Source organism: Peromyscus californicus, unplaced genomic scaffold, assembly GCF_007827085.1.
Source record: "Peromyscus californicus insignis strain IS unplaced genomic scaffold, ASM782708v3 Scaffold_13__1_contigs__length_99412109, whole genome shotgun sequence".
NCBI classification, from domain to species: domain Eukaryota; kingdom Metazoa; phylum Chordata; class Mammalia; order Rodentia; family Cricetidae; genus Peromyscus; species Peromyscus californicus.
In genome coordinates this window covers 95,772,662-95,796,233 of record NW_026294424.1, presented here as the reverse complement: position 1 = coordinate 95,796,233, position 23,572 = coordinate 95,772,662, and the positions used below count along the sequence as shown (strand labels likewise).

General features: G+C 45.1%; 1 protein-coding gene across 9 annotated transcripts in view; it reads right to left on the bottom strand.

Annotated features, from left to right (window-relative positions):
- Positions 1-23,572, bottom strand: part of Lrrc8b (leucine rich repeat containing 8 VRAC subunit B) — a 71,023-nt gene that overhangs the window by 22,313 nt on the left and 25,138 nt on the right. For 4 of the 9 annotated variants that reach the window (XM_052735609.1, XM_052735608.1, XM_052735612.1 and 1 more), the window contains one exon: positions 2,596-2,650. The exons of 3 other annotated variants lie outside the window; for them this stretch is intronic. The gene's annotated coding sequence lies outside the window, so the exon portion shown is untranslated. Of the gene's footprint in view, positions 1-875; positions 898-2,595; positions 2,651-11,568; positions 11,731-23,572 lie in introns of those variants that run through there. 2 more of the 9 variants (XM_052735610.1, XM_052735613.1) reach the window with 2 other exon arrangements.

Sequence of the window (23,572 nt, the reverse complement as noted above, 5' to 3'; positions counted from 1 at the left end):
GGTAATGCTTTTAGTAGGCAACTATATTATCTACTTTGAGTCTAAAACAAACATTGGTTTTTGGCTTTGGAGTTTTTATTGAGACAGGGGCTTGTTACGTAGCCCAGGTTAACCTGGGTCTCATGATCCTCCTGCCTCAGTTTCCTGAATGCTGTGATGATAGTCACGTGTGATTACATGGATTCTAAAACACATTTTAAATCATAGAAGCTGGAGCTATAGTATTGGAAGTGTAATTTACTGGTGGGTGGATAATTCTCACAGAGATCGTATAAGAAGGCAATCTTGAATCCTTCATTATTTCTCATTATTTTTAAAAATATTTTACTGGCCGACTCCCCAAAACCCTAGAGTAAGGAAAGTCATAATAAAGTGGGGCCACACCCAGGCTCTCCACAGTCTCTTATGAGTCACATTCTCCTTCCAGGTTACCGTGCAGAGAAGAGAGGCCATCAGTCAGGAACTTCTCACCCGTCTACACCCTTCACAGAGCAGTCACGTGGCCTACAGAAACCAGAGTCCACTCTTTACTGGATAAATAAGAAAGTTCAGAGCAGTTAGGTAGCTTCTCCACAGACACAGGTAACAGAATCTGGGTTATGGCCTAGGGTTGAGTTGGAAAACACTGATAATAGTCTTCGTTAGAAACACAAAGCTGCAAACATACTCAAGAAAACATTTGTTATAATAATCCCTTTTTAAAGTGTAAAAAAATGAGAGATTTTTAGATCCAGGATAGACAAACTAATACACTTGAAAAATACTTAAAAGCCTGATGTCACCACTCCTTTAAATCCTTTCTCTGGGTTTACATTTGTTTATTCAACTACAGAGAGCAGGCATGCCAGAATGGGGCAGAGCAAGAGCAGTCTTACCTCCGCTCTCCTGGGACCGCAACCCTGCTGCAGAGAGGACATGGAGAGTGGACGGTGGGTACCATCTTCTCCAGACTTCGTAGTGACCGAAAGAGTGGGGCGATGGGATAAACCGAGAAGGCTCTGTGAGTGGCTCTTACGTAAACAACGTGCACAAAGGGGATGCGTGGAACAACTCCTGAACAGCAGCACCAGTCAAAGAAAGCTCAAATACTCCAAATACTGACAATGCCTGTTATGTACCGACGGATCCACGTCGTAGGGAAATACAGGCATGCAAGACAGATGACGAGCTATGAGAGAATCTCACTGGAAGAATGTTGTTTGCCCAGCATGTGCACGTGGCCCTGGGTGCAATCCTCAGTTGATGACGTCTCTGCTCTTAGGCATTTTACTGAGTAGGGAGAGAAGGACTAATAACCAAGCATATGGACACGGCGAGATCAAAAGCACTGCAAAGACTATGAACCTCAAGAAGGATGGCTTGCTTGGAGGACGAGCGTTAGAAGGGAGATGAAAGTCAGCGCTCGTCACTCAGCCCCACCGAGGAAGATCATCCCAGGCAGAGAGAGCCGTTAAGTCTGGGAGGCATGAGTCAGACAGGAGCGCACTTAAAGCCAGGAGCCCGGGACGAGAGGGGAGTGACAGCAAGTCTGCAGCCAAGGCAAGAAGTCTGGATATGAAACAACCGAGAAATGAGGGAGAGAGGCCCCCAAACGGCCAGGAGCAGCAGAGCATCGAAACCTGTTCTAAGTTTTTAACGACCCAGGCAGCTCAACAGATGGGCGTGGAAACACATGCCCACACCATGGATTTTTATCTTTGTGTAAAAAAAGGAGTTTCCAGAGTGGAATGATGACAATCTCACTGCCTTACCACCGAGTCTCTTGAACCCTGCCTGTGTTCAGAGATGGGTGGCAAAGTGTTGTATTCGTGACTCTGGAGTCCTGCTGCTGAAGTCAGTGAGTGACTTCACCTCCCATCATTAATGTCAAAAGCTCTACCACAGAGCTAACTTAAGGCAAATCTTCCAGAATTATGAAAGAGGCACAATGTCTGCTGGAAGCAAACATGTCTTGCACTCCTAACTCGCTCACTCAAGACAGGTATACTTATCTTATAGAAACATGGCAAATGGGCTGACTGAATTTAAACTTGGGAGCCGAGTATGGAGCTCACTTGGTACAGTGTCTACCCAGAATGCACAGGGCTAGGTTCAATTTCCAACAGGGCACAGAGGCATGGTGGTACACGGCTGAAATCCCAGCACTTGGAAGGTGGAGCCAGGAGAGTCAGAAGTTCAAGGCCTTTCTTGGCTACACAGTGAGTTTGGGATCAGCCTGCCTGACAAGAGGCTGTCTCAATCAATTACCCAATAAAACAACAAAAAGGATATCATGCCCAAATAAAACACGTATGCACGGAGTCTAAATCTCTCACAGGTTATTATATTCCTTCGATCTTCAGTGGTTAAAAAGAAGTTAACAATTAAACATACACATTTCTGCTTACAAAACCCACAAAGGGTAGGCAGATGACATTTTAATTAAAATAACACAGATTTAAATTTCTGCTTAACCAGTTTAAAAATATCAAAGTGACTTTACTGAAAACATCTGTAAGTATGGCAAACTTTTCCTGTATTCTTTTTTGCCCCAAGCTACCGACTAAATTATAATAATCTTTGCCATGTGTTTACAACTGGAAATGTTCATCTTACCCTATGAATGCTGGTCAACCGGAAACTCTGCAATTAGTTTTGATCTGAGGAATTCCTGAAGAGAAACCATAAGCATATTGTTATATTTTATGCATCCTAGGACTACAAGACCATTTTCCACATACATGGTTCTCAAATTTTGTGAAACACACAAAAAACCAACTTTTAAAAAGCATGAGTCAGAGCCGGGCGATGGTGGCGCACGCCTTTAATCCCAGCACTCGGGAGGCAGAGCCAGGCGGATCTCTGTGAGTTCGAGGCCAGCCTGGGCTACCAAGTGAGCTCCAGGAAAGGCGCAAAGCTACACAGAGAAACCCTGTCTCGTAAAACCAAAAAAAAAAAAAAAAAAAAGCATGAGTCAGAGGCAACCTCTGACCTTCCAGCAAAAGGTTAGCGACCCTCGGGGAGACCGTCAAATCACGGCCTCCTTACGGCAGAATTCACAAAGCACAAAATGTGGACACAGTTCTTTTTCCCAGAGAATGGAACATTACATCCAAGGCATATCTCCTTATTATATTTGTCTTTTACAAGTAAAAGTATCTTTGAGACAGTTTTCTCCATTGAGTTTGCTATTTTGTTGCTCCTAGTCTGCAGTGTACAGAGATGCCACTGGAAAGCTCCATGGCCTAATTTCCAGGTTTCCTTTTAGACACTTATGGGCCTTTTCATGTAAAGTTTCCAGGAATCATGTCTGATAAAAAGCCCTTATAAACGTGTCACGGTTTTAAAAGCCATTCCCTCTTTATTACTAATAATGCCACAAACATCCCTGAACTAGGCTCATGACCTAGAACCTTGTGCCTGGTAAGCAAGCGCTCTACCATGGAGCTACAGCCTCTTCTTCAGCCCTGTTCGTGTGAGTCTTCTGTACAGAATTCTAGAATGAGAACACTGGCCCCAAACCAAACATTTAGTCTCTTATATGTAATGTCAATCGATGTGCCTCGCCTCCCCACCATGTTACACCAAAATTTTTTCTGGTAGGCAGTATATCATCAGTTGATTTCTGAAAAGATTAGGAGTTATCAATGAAACTGGATTAAAAAAAAACAAAAAGACAACAAACAAACAAACATCTTAACTAATTCAACACATGAAAAAGAATCTTGCTATTGCTTTACTTTGCCTACTTTCAAAGGTAGGTTGTACAACCCGTCATGTTTAGTAACTAATGAGTCCCATTCCTCTTCTCTATTCAGATTCACCCAAACCAGAAATGTCTCTTTGTCTCTTGTCGAAGACAGATGTAGAACTCGGTGGAGGCTCTCATAATGACTACTTGTCATCTCGGGATGAAGCCATCGATGTCAACTAAAAGCAACAATGCAGCGTGGCTCAGTTTCTTTACCCAGGCTAAGCGCATCATTCCGACTAATTTTAGAAACTGTAGCCAGAGTTATCCTTTTTCTTCCTCCTCAGCAGAACACAAAAGTACTGAGCTGGGAGAATGAAATGTGAAAATCCTAAATGGCAAAGCTGCTCAGAATAGAATAAATCGTGCACTTTAGGCAGGATAAAATGGGACAAAGACCGTCACAGCAATCCTGACAGGCCAGCTGCAGACACTGGCAGCTCTGCTCCCCAGCTCACTATGCTAATGAGTTACCAAACGAGCTTCATGTCTGCCCCTCGGGGCAGAGGCAGCACACATGTATGTCCTTTACTTGAAAACTCAGCCCTGCCACAGCCTCAGCATGGACGCTGGCAGTTGGAGAGGCCAGGCGGCTGGGACTCTTCCCTCCTGCCTTCTAAAAGCCCCGTTCAGAAATTCCTTCTAAGGGATGTAGAAGAAAATCCTCATCCTCCCAAATGACTAATGATTAAGGATCAGTTTTCTGGTAGAGAAAGGAAAGGCCCCAAGGCTATCCTGCCGAGGGGAGGAGTCCAGGTGCTCTTGCTCTCTTCTGGTCAGTGGGGATGGCAGAGACTGACAGGACACTCCTGCGCAGTAGAGCAAGGGCAGCCACACAGACCGGGAATCTAAACACAGCCTTCACATGTGTGAACCTGTCGTGACGGGTGCAAAAGAAAACCGTAAGACGAAGGATGGAGGGAAAATCAAGAACCTTTCTTTTGCCTTTTTTGTAATGGTGGGGGTTGAACTCAAGGCTTTGACCAGGCTAGGCAAGTGCTCTACCACTGAGATACATTCCCAGCCCCAAGCTCACACTCTCCATGGATCTAAAACACAATCCTATGACATCACTATGCACACTGCATTCCTGAAATGGCAGGAACTCCAGCGCTATACTGTCTTGTGCAATCTATTTTAGGCTCTGATTATGTAAAATCAGGCTCTCACACAACACTGATGGGAAAAGTTCCAAAGCAAAGACTTAAAAAGGGACACTCCAGCTGGTGATGCAGCCTTCCGAGCACTCAGGAAGCAGAGGCAGGCAAATCTCCAAGATTGAGGCCAGCCTGGTCTACATTCCATTGCCTAACCTGCCTCGAGGTCCCGTGACACCATCTCTGTGAGCTGCACTGCCCTCACTGGCTAAGTTCCTGGCTCTGTTTCTCTCACACTGCTTTAGGGTACATGCTAAACTAAAGTCTCAAGTCCCTTGAGGACTAATGCACTCTCTAGTTTATCTGGATCCCAGGAATCCATCCCAGATTATTTTCCATGGCTAGATGAGAGGGTGTTAATAGAACCTGCAAGAAGATGTGGAATATGGCTGTGACTTCCTTCTGGTCAGTTGAGATTCTGAGCCCTGACAAAATGGGGAGTTAAAGGGGCTTTCTTTCTGGATTGTTCCCATCCAGCTCTTGGCTACTCCTCTTAAAATGTTGTGATGGGTTGGAGTGAAGATTCAGTGGTTAAAAGTACCAATGGCTTTTCCAGAGGACCTGGTTTCAATTCCCAGCACACAACAAGATTCCTAACTGTAGTTCCAGTTCCAAGGAGATCCGATGCCCTCTTTTGGCCTCTGCTCACATGTGGTGTACAGACAAAAATGCAGGCAAAACACTCAGACATACAAGATGATAAAATACTTTTTTTTAAATGTGAAGAAATGGAGAATGGTCTGAAGTTAGTCTACCCTAGTGATAAGTGCTTAGACAACCTCGTGGGGCCCCATGTCTGGTCTGACTGCATGAGAGTATGTAGAGCGTCATCTGTGACTGCATGACACCAGACCACAATGGATTTCATTACCCAGTTAGATTCCCAGGGTATGTAGACGGCTTGGCTCTCAGAAGGACACGTGAGCAGAGGCAGGCCACACATACAGTATGTCAGGGGAGAAAGGAAAGGGTAGGCCTTGACAGAGCCGAGGGCATTTGCATCACCCACAGCAGGCGCAGTCAACAGAGGCAGAGTCGACCCTCCAGGAAGCATACTGGCCAACTACCCGCTAAACGTGACAACTCACAAATCTGAGAGCAGAGCTGCTGTCAAACTCAGCGTAACCGCTGCGTTTTACTGACTGCATGTCATTCTGAATCAATGACGGGCCACAGGATGAGTGCCACGGCATTCCTAAACGACCTTAACATCTTACAAATTGGGATTTCATAATTATTCTTTTGCATGAGTTGGCCTTATGATACAAGAAGGAAAACGCTGAGATGAAATGAGAGCATGTTATTATCCAAGTCAGAATATTGTCTGTCACGCTAAGCTGTGCTTAATTCTTAGCCTGTCTTCTTCCTCCAAGACCATACATTCTGGGGGGCCAGGAACTTCGCTTGCTATTTCAGGGCCTGCCAAACACTATTTGCTCCTAAACAGTGTAATTTCACAACTCTATGAGCTAAGACAAAGCTGACAACACTGCATGTCCTCAGGATAATTTTAGTCTCTTAGAGCAAATCACTTCCCGAGTGATTACTGCGAGGAAGGCTGTCTCTGCTACAATATACTCTGGAAACAATACCAATCATCAGACGTCATAAATTGCAATAAGCCTTAGCATGGAGTTTAAGGTAATAAGGCAAAGGTTCAATGTTCACCTATGGATAAATGACTACAAAACATAAAAGTCACATACTTCTTTTTGGTTTTGAGACAGGGTCTCATATAGTCCACAATGGCCTCAACCTCAATACATAGCCAAGGCTGACCTTGGACACCTGATCTCCCTGTCTCCACCTCTGAGGGTTAGGATTAAAGGTGTATATCATCTTACCTGATGCTGAGGTGGTGGTGCTAAGGACTCAGGGTGTCATGGATGCTGCCAACTGGGCTATTATTTCCAGCCCACAAGATATTTATAATGAGCACCAATACCCAACTTCCCCAAATCAGTAGTCATACCACACTTCATGCTTCTTACCTTTAGGAATCTGATATTGCATTACTGTTAAACTACATCACAGATACCTGGTGATGTGCTTAATTGCCTCAGCCTTTGAGCTGTTAGAACTAAGAGTTCAGGGTGCAGGACAAGGTCTAACATACAACAGTCTCAACAATTACCCACGGAGTGGAGAGGGCTGCCAGGGTTAGCAAGGTAACCATTTAGTGTATACTTGGTCAAGAATGACGTCTTGACTCCACGGGTAATAACGCTGAATAAGTTAGTCACTTTTCCATTCCTATGATAAAATTCCACGACAGAGGCAACTTAAGGAAGAATGAGTTTATTTGGGCTTACGGTTCTAGATGGTATGGTTAAGACTCCACGGCAGCAGGGAAGCACAGAAGCATCAGATAAGTCAGAGTCCGACTCCAAAAGCTCACATGCCTTAAGGCAAGCAGGAAGCAGAGTAAACTCCATGTAGTTGAGGCCTTAAGCTCTGAAAGCCAACCCCAGTGACAAACTCTCTAGCAAGGCTGCACCTCCTGAACTTCCTCTGACAGCACCACCTACTGGGGGCCAAGTGTCCAAATGCTTGAGACCAGAGAGGACATTTCTCATTCAAACAACCAGAGTAAAGATGAGAGAAACTCAGAAACTTGTTCAGTCAAGTTCAAAAGCAAACCGGGAATTCACATTGGCTCTGAGGACATCTACTGCACAGCCTCTCCAAAAGCGCTGTGTGAGAGTTCCACATAGAAGGTGGCCTCTCTGTCTCGCCTCTCTTCTCTCTTTCTCTGAAATCTACAAGCCTTTTTGAGAAAAACAAGAGATCCTTTACTACCCAGATTTCCCTGGTGAGGGGAGATAGAGGAGATTTCGTGAGTGAACTGAGGACAGGTAGGGATGGAAACATGAGCAATCAGGTTGGGGGGGCACGGAGGGAGAGAGTGCTGAGGAGGACTGCTGGGGAGGGGGGCAGCATTTCGGTTTGGGCAGAAACCTGGTGCAAGGGAAACAAACACCCATGAATCTTTAAGTAGGGCCCTAGCTTAGACTCCAAGCAACAGTGGATAAGTAACCTGAACTGGATGTCTCCAGATTGGTGCCTGGCCCAATTGTCATCAAAGAAGTATCATCTCGCAACTGATGGAGATGGATGCAGAGACCCACAGGCAAACTTAGACATGGAGATTGGGAATCTTACAGAGGAGGAACAAGGAGTGTAGGAGCCAGAGGGGTCAAGGACACCACAGGAAGGCTCACACAATCCACTAACCTGGGCTCACAGGTGTAGCTGATATATTGTGCACCCCAATAAACTTATTTGGGGGTCAGAGAACAGAACAGCCACTATATTAAACAGAGAGGTTAGGCAGCGGTAGCACACACTTTTAACCCCAGCATTTGAGATCTCATGTTCTTGCTTAGGAAAGACACATGCCTTTAATCCCAGGAAGTGATGGCAGGAAGCTGAAAGGCATGAGGACCAGGAACTAGAGGCTTTTAAGATTTTAGGCTTTTAGCAGCAGTTCAGCTGAGATCCATTTGGATGAGGACTCAGAGGCTTCCAGTTTGAGGAAACAAGAGCAGCTGAGGAATTGGCGAGGTGAGGTTAGCTGTGGCTTGTTTTGCTTCTCTGATCTTTCAGAATTTACCCCAATAGCTGACACCGAGTTTTTTTTTATTAATAAGGCCATTTAAGATTCGTGTTACCCACAGGGGCTCACAGAGACTGAACTGACAATCAGGGAGCCTGCATGGGACTGACCTAGGCACTCTGCATATATGTTACAGTTGTGTAGCGTGGTCCTCTTGTGAGACTCCTAACAGTGAAAACAGGGGCTGTCTCTGACTCTATTATTGGCTTTTGGGACCCTACTTCTCATACTGGGTCGCCTTACACATGTAACACGAATTGCTAAATGGTCTTATTAATAAAAACTTGGAGCCAGATATTGGGGTGAATGCTGAAAGATCAGAGAAACAGAACGAGCCACAGCCAACCTCACCTCAACAACTCCTCAGCTGATCCTGTTTCCACGAATCCTCAGACTGAAAGCTTCCGAGTCCTCACCTGAATGGATCTCAGCTATACTGCTGCTAAAAGCCTAAAAGCTTAAAAGCCTCTAGTTCCTGGTCCTCACGCCTTTCTGCTTCCTGCCATCACTTCCTGGGATTAAAGGCGTGTATCTTTACCAAGCAAGAACATGAGATCTCAAATGCTGGGATTAAAGGTGTGTGTCACCGCCTGGCTCTGTTTCCCCGTGTGGCCTTGAACTCGAAAGAGATCCCAATGGATCTCTGCCTCCCGAATGCTAGAATTAAAGGTGTGTGCTACCACTGCTTAACCTCTTTGTTTAATAAAGTGGCTGTTCTGTTCTCTGGCCCCCAGATAAGTTTATTGGGATGCACAATATATTGGGGGACACAATATATCACCACATTTTTCCTTTTTTGTCTAAAATAATAAAAGGTTATAACTAATGTAAGAAAAAACTATATACAATAAGTACAATAAGTATATACAATATATACAGTCAAGAATTAGAGTAACAATGTCCAGTTCATTAACATTTGACAAATTCAGACAAAAAAATTTCATTATTTATCCCATTTTGGTGAGTCCAATACAAAACTGTATACAATATACAAAAAAAAATCCAATGTAAAATGTTTAAAACTAGCAGCTGCCTTTGAGACAGAAGTGGGGGGGTTGGGCGAACGGAGGAGAGGGACTGGGAGAGGAGGATAGGAAGAAAGGCTATGGCCAAGATGTAAAATAAATAGAAGAATACAAAATAAGATGGAGATGGGCATGGTATCACATGCCTCTAATTCCAGCATTAGGAAAGCAAAGACAGGTAGATCTCCATGAGTTTAAGGCCAGCCAAGGTTATACAGTGAGACCCTATCTATCTATCTATCTATCTATCTATCTATCTATCTATCTACCTACCTACCTATCATCTATCTACTTATCTATTTATCTAATCTATCTATCATCACCCTTATAATGAGTAAAGAGCATATAAATGCTTGTCCATATATATTACAGAGTGATTAAGGAGATACCTAGCACTGACTTCTGGCCTTCACATGCATGCACACTTACAAGCACAAGCACCTGCACACAAATGCACACAAAATAAATATGTATATATACATGCACACAAAGTAGTGATAAGGATGAAATTAAGTAGTTTTATGTGATGACAAAATAATCATTGTATGGTGTATAATATCATTCATAACATAATTATTAAATATATAATAACTACCTCACATGAAAATTCAATAAACTAGTTTCCAGCAGAGATAAAACTTTAAGAAATGTTTTTTTTTTAATTTAAAATGTGCACAGACATGGACAATGATGTAGCTTGACACACCACATGCTTAGTAAAACCCTGAGTTTAAGGCACAGCACATATGGAAGAAAAGGTATAGACTTCCACTATTTTTAAATTGATGAAATGTCACAGATATTGCATTCAATAATTAGATGGCATGATTAGAGACATGCAACTGGCCTTACATTTACCAACACAGCATCAAACTGAGAAAAAGGCAATGTCCCTGTGGATGGAGAGGCAAGGCACTGCTGACCCTCTCCCTCCTTCTGTTTCTTGTCTCCTTTTTCCCTTCCAAAGAGATTCAGAGAGACCAGAGTTCTTCCTGCCCTCCCCACCAAGGTGGATCATAGAGACCAGGGTTCTTCCTCCCCTCCCCTTCCCACCAAGGTGGATCATAGAGACCAGGGTTCTTCCTCCCCTCCCTCACCAAGGTGGATGATAGAAACTCAAATCCCCCTGATGATCACCTTCTCTGCAGGGCTTCTGTGCCATGGCTGGGAGGAAGGAATGCTACATTGAGATTGAAAATCACAGGTTTTACTGAGCTGCCCTCACTCAGTAAAGTTCAGAGGTTCACATGTTGATTTTATTTAGTCATAATTCTACCCAGCTGTCTGTTCTGACAGTTTTTATTGGGTCTCTGGTCTCATTCTGAAAGTTCTCACATATGTAAAACTCTGATTACATGGACCAGTTAACAATCACCCTTATGTTGAGTAAGGATCAGTGTCCCACCTGTCTACCCCTGTGTTAGTACTGCTTGCTCATATAATTTCCCCCGTTCCCACTCCAGGATGAGAAGGTCCAGCACTGTCTTCAGTGGTTAACCTTTGTTAACGCGGTGGGAAGGTGAGCAGGGCACCTCTCACCTCTGTAAGTCTGTCTTGCTTTAACCAAAGAGAGGGAAGCCAGGGAACTGAATTGCCTTTGTTTTTAGCTCAACAATCCTTCATATGTTGGGGAAGCATTTTCTGGTGTCCACACCCCAGAGGAAATGCCCCAGAAGGAAGCAAAGTGACATCATGTTTTTTATTGTTAACAACAACAACAAAAAAAAGAGATAGGCTTCACAAATGAAACATACATGGTTCTTCCTGGCCCATGGCTCAGTATTTCCTCCAGTGAAACAAAACAGGCAGTAGCTTCTTCGTCCATCCTGCCTGTCTATTAAGTAATGAAGACTGACACGACAGATTGCCAGAGCAAGGACCCATCCTGCTTACACAACCTCATACGGAGAAACACCTACTCGCTACTCTAATAACGACAAGGCAGGAGAAACCCTCCTTTCACTGTCATTTAAATGGCAATATACACATGGCTTTGCTTCCTGGTATGTCTATTAAGATGCAGTTAAGATAACGTCATACCATGCGTTTAGATACAGACTTTCTTCCTGAATGGCTTGATGAAGGAGCAATGCCTGCTGCAGGGCATCTGGGGCAGCTGGATGGGAGGTGGCGGAAAGGTGGAGGTGGCGTTCTCACATCCATTTCCATTGGCTGGGTCTCTAGTAAGCTAAGTGTCTGATCCTGTTTATAAGACAGAGAGACGGCCCTTTACCTAATGGAACTGTATGAACAGTTAAGCAAGGCAACCATCACTCAAATGCTTAGCACGGGAACAGACACAGAGCAACACGCAGCGTAGTAGTTTATTAAAACACAATAGTAGCTTTATAACAAACCAGTCTTTTAAAAGGTTGGCTTTGTGTACTGTCCTGCAAACAGATCTGCCTTGGCACTGGGGAGTCAGCTTTTCCAGCTAAGTTAGAGACTCCAAAGACAGACTTGCAATATTGACCCTAGTCATCCAAAAGCGTGTGAACTATAAATATACCTTTTCTCAACTATTTTATTACATGGACCAGGGGAGACGAGATGTTATGAAACAAAAACAAAAACAATGAAAAGTGCTGTAACGTTTAAAGACTTAACTGGTCCAAGTCATTTCATGTCCATCTTAACAGCCAAAATTCTTGACGCTGACAAAGCCAGACTCAGCCAGGGTCACCCAGGTAAAGGGGTGTATTAAAAATCATCAAGGAAAAAAAACCCAAACCAACAGCACTATCACCAGGGTCTGGGGGGATGGCTCAGTTGGTAAAATGCATGGATGAGCACCCCAAGTTCAGATTCCTAGCACACACCTATAATCCAGTGCCAGGCAGCAGAGACAGGGGGCTGCCCAGGACTTGATGGCCAGCCAGGCTAGCTGATTGCTAAGCTCTAAGTTCAATTATAACCCCTTATCTCAAAAAATAAGAATCTGATGGAAGAAGACACCCAGCATTGGCCTCTGACCTCCAACATGCACATATAAATGTACACATCTCCACACAAAGGTGGCATGCTTAGTGTCACTGAATTTTACACTTGCAAATGGCTAAAGGAAGTCTTACCTTTTGTATGTTTTTAACCAGAAAGAGTCATGCGGAATAAGAAAACCATTCTTATTGCAGCAAACCCAAAAGGATTACATAAATCAAATACAGTCAGCCTCAATGTTCCAAAAAACATCACAACAACACATGGAAATATGACGTTAAGTCCACCAAACTTGCTTTATACACACCATTCTATAATAAACCCTGAATTTTCAATCATCACTTTATTCATAACCTTTAGTGAGATGAATTTGCATAAGCAAGATGGGTGATTCTACAATTTATCTAGAAGACATTTAAGACTTCTTCCTTTTTTTTAGTATGTGGGTATTTTGCTTACATGTATGCCTGTGCACCACGTGGGTGGCTAGTGCCTGTGGAGGTCTAATGAGAGCGTCAGATCCCCCAGAAGTGGAGTTACAGACGGTTGTGAGCCACCAGGTGGGAGCTTGGAATTGAACCTGGGTCCTCTGAAAGAGCAGCCGGTGCTCTTAACCGCTGAGCCGTCTCTCCAGCCCCGCTTGGGGTCCTGAATGGCCACGCCCATGTCAATACAGGACTTCTAATGTGCCACACTGAGAGTCAGCGTCAGGGGACTGCAACAAGGCAACCAGACACCCCTTTAACTTTGCAGCTCACACTTTACAAGCTGGTGGGATCGACTTCCTAGGCATTATGTACTCTCTGATCACAGTGACTTTGGATCATTCAAGAAGAGCCCGAATAGGTCCTCTGGGCCACTCAGACCTTGTCATCAGTTAGGTTATGGCTGTCTCATGCTTCATCATGGCCTGGATATACACTGTGATACACTTTGGACCAAAGGTGTGAGGGGTAGAACCAGAATATTTAAAGCCTGCCTGTTTCCAGAGTCTACAAGAACAGGGCTCCCTTCACAAGTCCCCCCCCCCCCCCCCTCACGGGGTCACTGCTATACAGCCATTTCTGGGTAACACAGGAAGGTCACACACTCCTGCCTGGTCCACATTTTGGAGCCGCTAAAGGCAAAAGCAGACTGCTCAGTTTTTATTTATAAATTTCCATATTTTTAATCTCCAAGTCCTAGGGGCCAAGTATTGACTCTGTTGGTCTTCCTCTGCACGCTCGCTTCCCCACTAGAGGCTAGCTTCCCATTCCGCAGTGTGGAACATGTGCACTGGAGCACACCCCAGGCCCGCCTCCACCGCCATCTGCACAGGCCCCACTCTGGGCCTCTGTCTTCTCAGCTTTCACTACTGTCTCACTGGCCTCAGAGCTGATACCACAGGTAAGATATCTCTGAAATCACTCCAGCGGCAGATGTAAAAGGATCTCCCGGTGACAAGCCAGCTCTGGCTGGTGACTGTAAGGAGAAGATGGCCTGGAACAATGGATGGAAGCAACACAAGGCAGTCCTCAGCTTTGTTTACACGGTTTGGTTCCCAGGAAACAAAACAACAAATGTTGCTACTGTCGCTCTGTATCACTTAAGCCCTCCTACAAAGCCTACGGGAGCCTTTGAAAAAGACCCTGGGGCAGGGGCGGGTCAAGATTCCAGGCAGAGGAGAAAAAAATGCCGTGTGGTAAAATAGGAGCCCAAACAGAACGTTCTTTGTTAGATCTACCTTGTAATGGTGGGTGGACAGTATCAATAGATGGCGAAGTGGGTAGGCTGCAGAGGCGAGAATGAACAACACCCAGCTGGCGGTTCAGCTTGCCACCTCCTGAATCCAGACAAGACCTTTCACGACACACACTGATTTCATCAGCTCGTCTTCTCCCGGGAAGAATGTGGGAAGTGAAGCATTGGGCAAGAGCCGCAAGAGAGAAACAGGTAAGTCCCTTCGGAAAGGGCAGGCTGTTAGGTAACCCATGCTTCCGATTCAATGTCCACTTTCCTCTTGGGGTTGAATCAGTGCCTCATGTTTCCTATCCGGTGAGTGGGGCATCTAGGGGCCCAAACCTGTTGCCCTTAACTCCTCTGCTGGCACACTGAAAATGTCTGGAGGACATTCCGGGTAAACATGACACACCCTTTCTCTATCAGCTGCAACAATCCAGCCCTAGTCTACACGGCCCTCCCGGTCAACATCTCCTTCCACAGATATAGGGCTCTGCTTCTGTCCATGCTTCTGCCACTGTCCCCGCTACTCAGGTGCATGGCTGCCTTGTCTGACCCCTTCTCAAGTTCAGTAATTCTGTAATGTGGTTCCCAGAACTCAGGACAATTCAATTACTAGTATCACTTCATTAAAGAGAATACAGCCCAGGAGCAGGCAAAGTACTGGGGCTGCGTGTGTGTGTGTGTGTGTGTGTGTGTGTGTGTGTGTGTGTGTGTGTGTGAGAGAGAGAGAGAGAGAGAGAGAGAGAGAGAAACTGGGTCCAAGACCAAACGCATATTGTTTACTGTATCACACATAGCACAGGCTGCATAGGAAGCCTCCCAGGAGGGTTATTATTGTTCAAAATGGCTGCCTCTCAAAGCAGTGCCAAAAAGTTCTCTTGGAAGGTCAAAGTCACCTTCAGGGATCAAACAAAGCTGTCAATTAAGTCCGCGCGCTCCGAGTCAATGACTTACAAAGGTATTCCCCAGGACTTCTTCCTCTTTGACACCTTGACCAGTTCCATCATCACAGGCTCTTGTAGCTCTCGGTCCCTTCCTTTCATAGTCTCTATTATCCTATAAGTAGTCACTCCATTAAGGGATTTTTCCTCCCACTATGGATAAGCTCTGAGGTCTGGTCAGTATATATTATGCTGATTAATGTATCCCAGGCTTATCATGCAGAAGCAGCTATTGCATATTAATGCACAGATAAAAGGGTTAAAATTAGACCTCCTGACCTGAACAGAAACCACAACTTATCTGTCCATCATCTCACCTTCAATTTACCAAATTCCACGTGACATGCAAAGGTCCCTTCCTGTGGAGACTGAAGACACGCTGAACCTCCCATCAACAGGGGAGAGGGGTGGGTAGGCAGGTGCTCAGTGCCATCAGAAAGACTATGGGGCATGTGGGAGCACATGGAAGCTTCTCCTAAATCCACGCAAGACTTGGAATCAGACGGTCCAGCTGCAAAGCCGGAGACAGTCATCCTTCTGCACAGGCCTGCTTTCTGCTCCAGAGCTCCTCAGGACCCTCAGGCTTCACCAGGGAAGAAGCCATGCTCTCTCTAGGGATTTTAGCTTTGAAGGTTTTCCATGAGGCAGATGTCACATTCTGCATTTGGAAGTTTAACACATGACTTTTAAATGAGGGTGGGGCTTTCTCATGGCAGAGTGGCACATTCAGCTAGACTCCCATGCTGTGGGATGTTCTGTATGGCAAATGTGTTGCTAATTAGTCAATAAATAAAACACTGATTGGCCATTGGCTAGGCAGGAAGTGTAGGCAGGACAAGGAGGAGAATAAAGCTGGGAAGTGGAAGGCTGAGTCAGAGAGACACTGCCAGCTGCCATGATGACAAACAGCATGTGAAGATGCCGGTAAGCCACGAGCCATGTGGCAAGGTATAGATTAATGGAAATGGATTAATTTAAGCTGTAAGAACAGTGAGCAAGAAGCCTGCCACGGCCATACAGTTTGTAAGCAATATAAGTCTCTGTGTTTACTTGGTTGGGTCTGAGCAGCTGTGGGACTGGCAGGTGAGAGAGTTTTGTCCCGACTGTGGGCCAGGCAGGAAAACTCTAGCTACACTCCCAGGGTCTTCTGCTGGAGTTTCTCCTCTGTATATAGCAGCTGAATCTCTGCTAAGATGGCACTTTCTTAGCAGCCAAAGTCAAAAGGTGGAAAGGCTGTGCTGAGAAAGTGAATGTTTTCTCCCCCGCATCCCCCGCAAGAAATACTTTCCTATTTATATTTGATAGCACCATCTGCTTTTATTGTGGAGCATTAGCCATTCAGGAAATGCCACCACAGTCACTGCTGGCTGAGAGACAGGCAGGTAGAAATGAGAGTCACATCGGCCACCAACTTGCGTCATGTCCCAAAAATGGCCACCAAGAGAAACTGAAAGAATGTCACATCTTGCATGGACTCTGGCACTGTGTGAGAGTCTTGTTCCAGGTGATGAAGGGGATGGGGGAGCCTAAGCTCAGACTTGGCCCTCAGGAGTTTGTGCTTTGGTGAAAGAAGACATAAATATAAGAAAGTGAAGAAATTGGCACACAAATGTCTTCAGTCCCTCAAGTAAGGGGGTAACGATCACTGTAAGGTCCACAGAGCTGTACAGTTGGGGATGAAGGGATAAGGAACGGAGAAGGGGGGGACTCATAATCAGGGCACACCAGGAAAGACTGGGGGTATACCATGAAGGACTGGGGTACACCATGAAGGACTGGGTACACCATGAAGGACTGGGGGCACACCATGAAGGACTGGGTACACCATGAAGGACTGGGGGCACACCATGAAGGACTGGGATACACCATGAAGGACTGGGGTATACCATGAAGGACTGGGGGTACTCCACAAAGGCCTGGGGGCACACCATGAAGGACTGGGGCACACCATGAAGGACTGGGGAACACCATGAAGGACTGGGGCACACCATGAAGGACTGGGGCACACCATGAAGGACTTGGGGGCACACCATGAAGGGCTGGGGGTGCACCATGAACCACCCAAACAAAGTCAGAATAGAAACTCAAGGGGAGCTCAGGGGTTAACAGGTAGGGTGCACTGGAATTCTTCAGACAGACGTGATAAAGATAATGGAAAAGAGATTAAGGTCAAATATTAAATAAAGTCTCAAATGTCAAGATAATAAATTTTCAGAATGAAATCCAGGCCCCAAGCCTAACAGATATCTGAGTAATTATTGTTTAGGGGAACAGAGATAACTTTGGGAATTAACAAAGATTTTCACAAGAAGAAAAGAATTTAGACTTGATCCTACATGCAGTAAAATGTCACTGAGCAATGGAATCATGGGAAACTATCTCAGGGAACGTATTACATTTCAGGGATATTAATCTGGAAACATCCACTGGTAAGAGCCTGACAGTGAGAGCAGGAAGTCTAATTTCACATTAGAACATATATCTGATAACCTCAAAAAGCAAAAACATAAACAGGCTTCACAATTAAAATTCCAAGTAGAGAAAATCATGCTAAAAAAAAAAAATCAAATATCCAGATTAGCCTGGCATATGACACCACTAGACGAGGAAGCAGGATTTTCCTGAAAGTCTTAACTGGCTTTTTTCAAAGAGAAATGAGTTTGGTAAGTGGTACTTTAGACTAGAAGATGTCTGAATACTTTAGATTAAATATTTTACCGTACAAATATCACTTTAGAACAAATAGCCAAATATTTCACCCAATGCTTTAACATGCATGAACGGTCATTTAAACACACACACAAAAGGGCGCCAGATCTAGCACGGCCTGTTAACTGGATGATAAACAAGTCATCACCTTAATATACAGGCTGTTAGTCATTGGAAATTAGGCATTATGTCCCTCACCCCACAATCAAATCTGCTGAAAATCAAATCACAATTGCTCTAATTATGGGCCAACATTTCATTTGTTTCACAACTAGTGCCTAATCAATAATCAAACAGTCCCGTAGAAGGGATGACTTTATCACAAGGTAACCTAATTCATTTCATTGCCAACTAAGTTTTTCTTTCTTTTTTGTTTAAACAACGCTGGTTGGGGCCTGACTCTGTCAGTAAAGAACCCACCAGGGAAGCACAAAGATCGGAGTTTGGCTCCTCTGTGAGTGGCCTGACATCCCAGTGCTGGGAGGGTGGGCACAGGAGGGTGGGCACAGGAGGGTGGGCACAGGAGGGTGGACACAGGAGGGTGGGCACAGGAGGCCCTTGGGTTTTTTGGTCAGTCAGTGTGGTTCTAGGTTCAGTAAGGGAGCCTATCTCAAAAAATAAGGTGGGGAGCAAATGAAGAAAACACCAGACATTAACCTCTGTGGAACTGCATACACACACACTCATACTCACACACATATACACTCACATGCACTCTCTTTCCCACACACATACTCTTACATACACACACTCTTACATACACATACTCACACACACACACACACACACAAACACACACACACACACTCTCTCTCTCTCTCTCACACACACACACACACACACACACACTGTCTCTTCCCCCCGCCACTCTTACATACACACATACTCTCTCACACACACACTCATACACACTCTCTCTTTCCCCCACACACTCTCACACACACTCTCTCACACACACACACACTCACACTCTTTCCCACACACACTCTCACACACACACTCACACACAGTCTCTCCCCCCACTCTTTTTTTTTTTTTTTTGGTTTTCCGAGACAGGGTTTCTCTGTGTAGCTTTGCGCCTTTCCTGGAACTCACTTGGTAGCCCAGGCTGGCCTCGAACTCACAGAGATCCGCCGGCCTCTGCCTCCCGAGTGCTGGGATTAAAGGCGTGCACCACTACCGCCCGGCCCTCTCTCCCCACTCTTACATACACATATACTCTCTCTCTCTCACACACACACTCACACACACTCTCTCCCCCCCCACACTCTTACACACACATTCTCTCTCACACACACTCACACACACACAGTCTCCCCCCACACTCTCACATACATACATACACACACACACACACACACACACACACTCTCACTCTCTCTCTCTCTCACACACACACATACACATTCTCTCTCTCTCTCTCTCTCTCTCTCTCTCTCTGTCACACACACACACACACACACACACACACACACACACACACACACATACATGCACACGGATTTTAAACAATTGGCTTACCAGTTTAAGCATTAGGAAATTTCATTTTATAAAAATCACCGAATGGGGAGGAAGGACCATCAAGAGGAGGTGTCACAGAGAGTAAAGCACCATGGGAGGGGAATGAACCAGAACAACTGTAATAGCATACATGCATGACAGTGCTGTAATAAACCCTCTACTTTATATGCAACACTTGAAAACTATTTTAAATAAAGAAGAATAACACCATGAACTAAATCCGTGCCTCCACTTGGCAGCGACAGTTTTCTCTCCTAACCACGTTATTTAAATATTTCCCAGGAAAGGCTGCGTGGGCAAACCAGGAAGTGAAAACAGATATGATCACACTGTAAGAGCTGAGGGCAATGAAAGACACGTTGGAATTAGTCGGAGTGCTATTAAAATTTCATTTAAAAGTCCATTCCCTTGGCAACATCAATGTAATCAGAGCAACACTAAGAGGGATTTCAAGAGGTAAGTCTTCAATTTGTTGTCCATCGACTGATATAATCTTTTATGCAAATGTATTTTCCTGTGGTGGGACTGGCCAACATGAAACACAAGTGACTCACCCAGCCCTGCTGAGTGGAGAGCAGGGGGAAGCTATGCTTCCATGCTGGTAAATGTGCTCATAAAACCATGGCAATCCGTAATGACCGGCTTTGCCCCTTAGCTAACAGGTCCTATTTCCCCGAGCTGCTCTGCTGGGATCCTATTGGATCTTTTATTCTACTGTAAAGTCTAAACTTCTATGCAATCACCTAGGCACAGTAAGAAAGTACAGCGATTCCATTGTGCAAGGTATTGTTGAACAAAACTCTATTCCATAGGTTCTCCTTCTGACAGGAATATGAAAAAGCACCATCATTTCTTGGTCTCTGCAATCACGATACTTATTCTGGGAGATGGCATGCATGAAAGAGGGCCTAGGAAAACCAGAGAAATTCTCACTCACTGATTTACTTTCTTCTGGCTTCAAGCAGGGTTGAGTAAGTTTAAATACATGAAGTGCAACATTTTTTGAACATTCCTTAGCAACCTAAGTAAGTTAGATCCTCAGTGACCCACAACTGTAGCCCCTGTCAGTCACTGCAAAAAAACAAAGAAAATGAGTACCCCCCCTCCCCCCACACAAAGCAAGCCCATCACTGCTACAAATAGGAATAAAATCTAAAAGAGAGGGACACCTGAATAGAGCAAGCAGTGACTAACAAATCAGTCTGAGTGTGCATGTCTATGAGCACATGCATGTGAAATATGCAAATCACATGGCTAGTATGTGTTCAGTAAACACCTGGTAGCCTACTCTGCCAGGGCACAGCCACTCCTAAGAAGCTGAGCCTGGTCTACTGCCGTTGTGTTAAAAGAGATTGAAGAGCCTGAGCCAAGCTTTGATTGACATGTTTTATCTGTAGACACATGGGAAGAATGAGTGCTGAAGCAGGCCAGTGGCATGTGACATGGCTTAGTGTGCAAAGGGGCTTGCTGCCAAGCCTGAGGACCTGAGTTCAAGCCCTGGGTCCCACATGGTAGGAGGAGAAAAATAACTCCTGAAAGTTGTCCTCTGCCCCCACATGTGTACCATGGCACACACCAAACACCCATACACGTGCATACACACACACATACCCACACCCACACACGTGCATACACACACACATACCCACACCCACACACGTGCATACACCACACACACACATACCCACACCCACACACCTGCATACACACACACATACCCACACCCACACACGTGCATGCACACGCACATACCTTTTTTTTTAAAGAGACGCAGACCAGCCCCTTAGACGACCTTTCCTCTAGATACCCTCTCCCTCCTGTCTCTGTTACTCCCTCTATCAAACATTATACTTTCATTTTAGAGCCTCATATTCTAGAGTTGTAAGAATTTGTTGAGCATTTGCTGAATTACGGGCTAAAGGTGACAAGGAAGCAAATTGATCTTATGTCTCTCCTTACAAGACCCCAAAAGGTCAGGGCAGATGGGAAACGCAAGTGAGAAAGGAAAAGGGAAATAGATGAGGCGCAGATGATTAATTTTGAACCCAGAATACTCCTAAGTACACGGAGTACTCTTTTCTTGAGCAGTTATGTAAACCATGCCCTTGACTTTAAGAATGTCAGCTCGGAGAGAAAACGCAATTTCATCTGGAACTTGGGGGTAGGGTGTGCATGCATAAGGTCCTAAGTTTGATTCCCAGCCATGAAGGAAGAAGATGGAAGGAAAGCAATATTTTAAAAGATACTGAAAGTACAAGAAGATGGCTAGGGAAGAATGTGAGTCCACTCCAGACACTGAGTACGGAATACAGATTTGTCCTGCGTTTTGTTTCTGTTCTCATACAGGGTCTCAAGTGGCCCAGCCTGGACTGACACTCACTTGGTAGCCAAAGCTGACCCTGAATTTCTGACCCTCCTGCCTCCATCTCAAGAGCTGGGATTACAGATTTAAGCCACCATGCCAATTCTTAAGCACAGTGTTTTCCCAACCATCCGGAGCAGAGTCCTGGTGGACGATGCACCCCTAGTCTTTAGGGGAGGAAAGGATCTGGAGGAGAAGATGCTCTGGGAGGGAAGAATGAGGCGGCGTGGTCCTGAGCAAAGAAATGTGTCCCGGGGTGATATCCCTGTGAATAAATACAGCAGTGAGGACATTCGGGGTTTCAGATTCCAGAATAAAGCACACGACTGACTTGGCTTTAAAAAGATAATCACAGAATCTGGAAGAATGAAGCAATATTTTAAAAGATACTGAAAGTACAAGAAGTGCTTTGGTCAGAGGTGAAGTGAAGAGAGCAAGGGGGTCAGGGACCCACAGAGACAATTTAAATGAAAAGGTGTGAGGGTCTAGACAGGGAGTGTGATGAGAAAGAACAGAAATGATGGACTGAGGAGGGACGAGGAGGGACGAGGAATGGCTATCTAAAGTGGAAGTCACTGCTGTTTCATGTCAGATCAAGAGTAATTAACTTAACTGAGGGGTTCTGCCTTAGGGTTTGGCTACCTAGCTTTTAACTGAAAAGTGCTAACAGAATATTGCTGGCAAGAGGGAAGTACACACAGGAAATGCAGTAGCCCGGTCAGTGGTCCACAGGACAACTAAGGAAGGCTGAGAAGAGGGGATCACAGAGGCAGCTGATAGGCCAGTGGCTCACGGGATAACTAAGGAAGGCTGAGAAGAGGGGATCACAGAGGCAGCTGATAGGCCAGTGGTTCACGGGATAACTAAGGAAGGCTGAGAAGAGGGGATCACAGAGGCAGCTGATAGGTCAGTGGTCCTTGGGACAACTAAGGAAGGCTGAGAAGAGGGGATCACAGCAAACCTACTATCCACACATTTACACATTTTCCATCAGATTTTCCCTGATGGGAGTGGGCTCTGCAGTTTTTCAGGATTCAACATAAGGTCTTGGTGTCATTCTAGCTGTTAAAGAGAGCCAGGCTGCAAGGACAGATGACAAGCCTGATCTGGGCCACAGGGCCAGCAGTGGAGGAGACTGAGGCCGTGCCTGCATGAGTTGATACAGAGGATTAACAGACAATAGAAAAGGCAAACAGAGCCCAGGGCAGGGGTGTGTGTGTGTGTGTGTGTGTGTGTGTGTGTGTGTGTGTGTGTGTGTGTGAGAGAGAGAGAGAGAGAGAGAGAGAGAGAGAGAGAGAGAATATGCATTTGTTAGGCTGTTCACTTCTACTAAAGGCTCTGGGATGTTGAGATATAAAATCCTGAACTTGGTAATGTGTAAAAAGTACATTAAAAAAACCAAATGTAGCCTCCTCCATAAAACAACCCATTTACAAGAGTGCTCTCTACAGAATCCCATTTAAAGACAGTTAACTTAATTTTATTTATGACAACTTAGTAGCATAAGACATAAAGTTGGCTTATTGCTTATATAGTGGTACACATGTAATTCTAGCAGGTGGGAAACAGATACCGGGAAATCATAGGCTCCAGGTTAGCCTGGGCTACATAGTAAGACCCTGTCTGAATAAAAAACAACTCCCTCAACTCCAAACATATGTTATAGAATGCACACACACACACACACACACACACACACACACACACACACACACACACACACACACAGAGAGAGAGAGAGAGAGAGAGAGAGGAGAGAGACAGAGACAGAGACAGAGAGACAGAGAGACAGAGAGTTAGTTTTACAAAGCACCTCTCAGAAAAATCTTCGGCCCGGCTGCCCGGCTGGAGG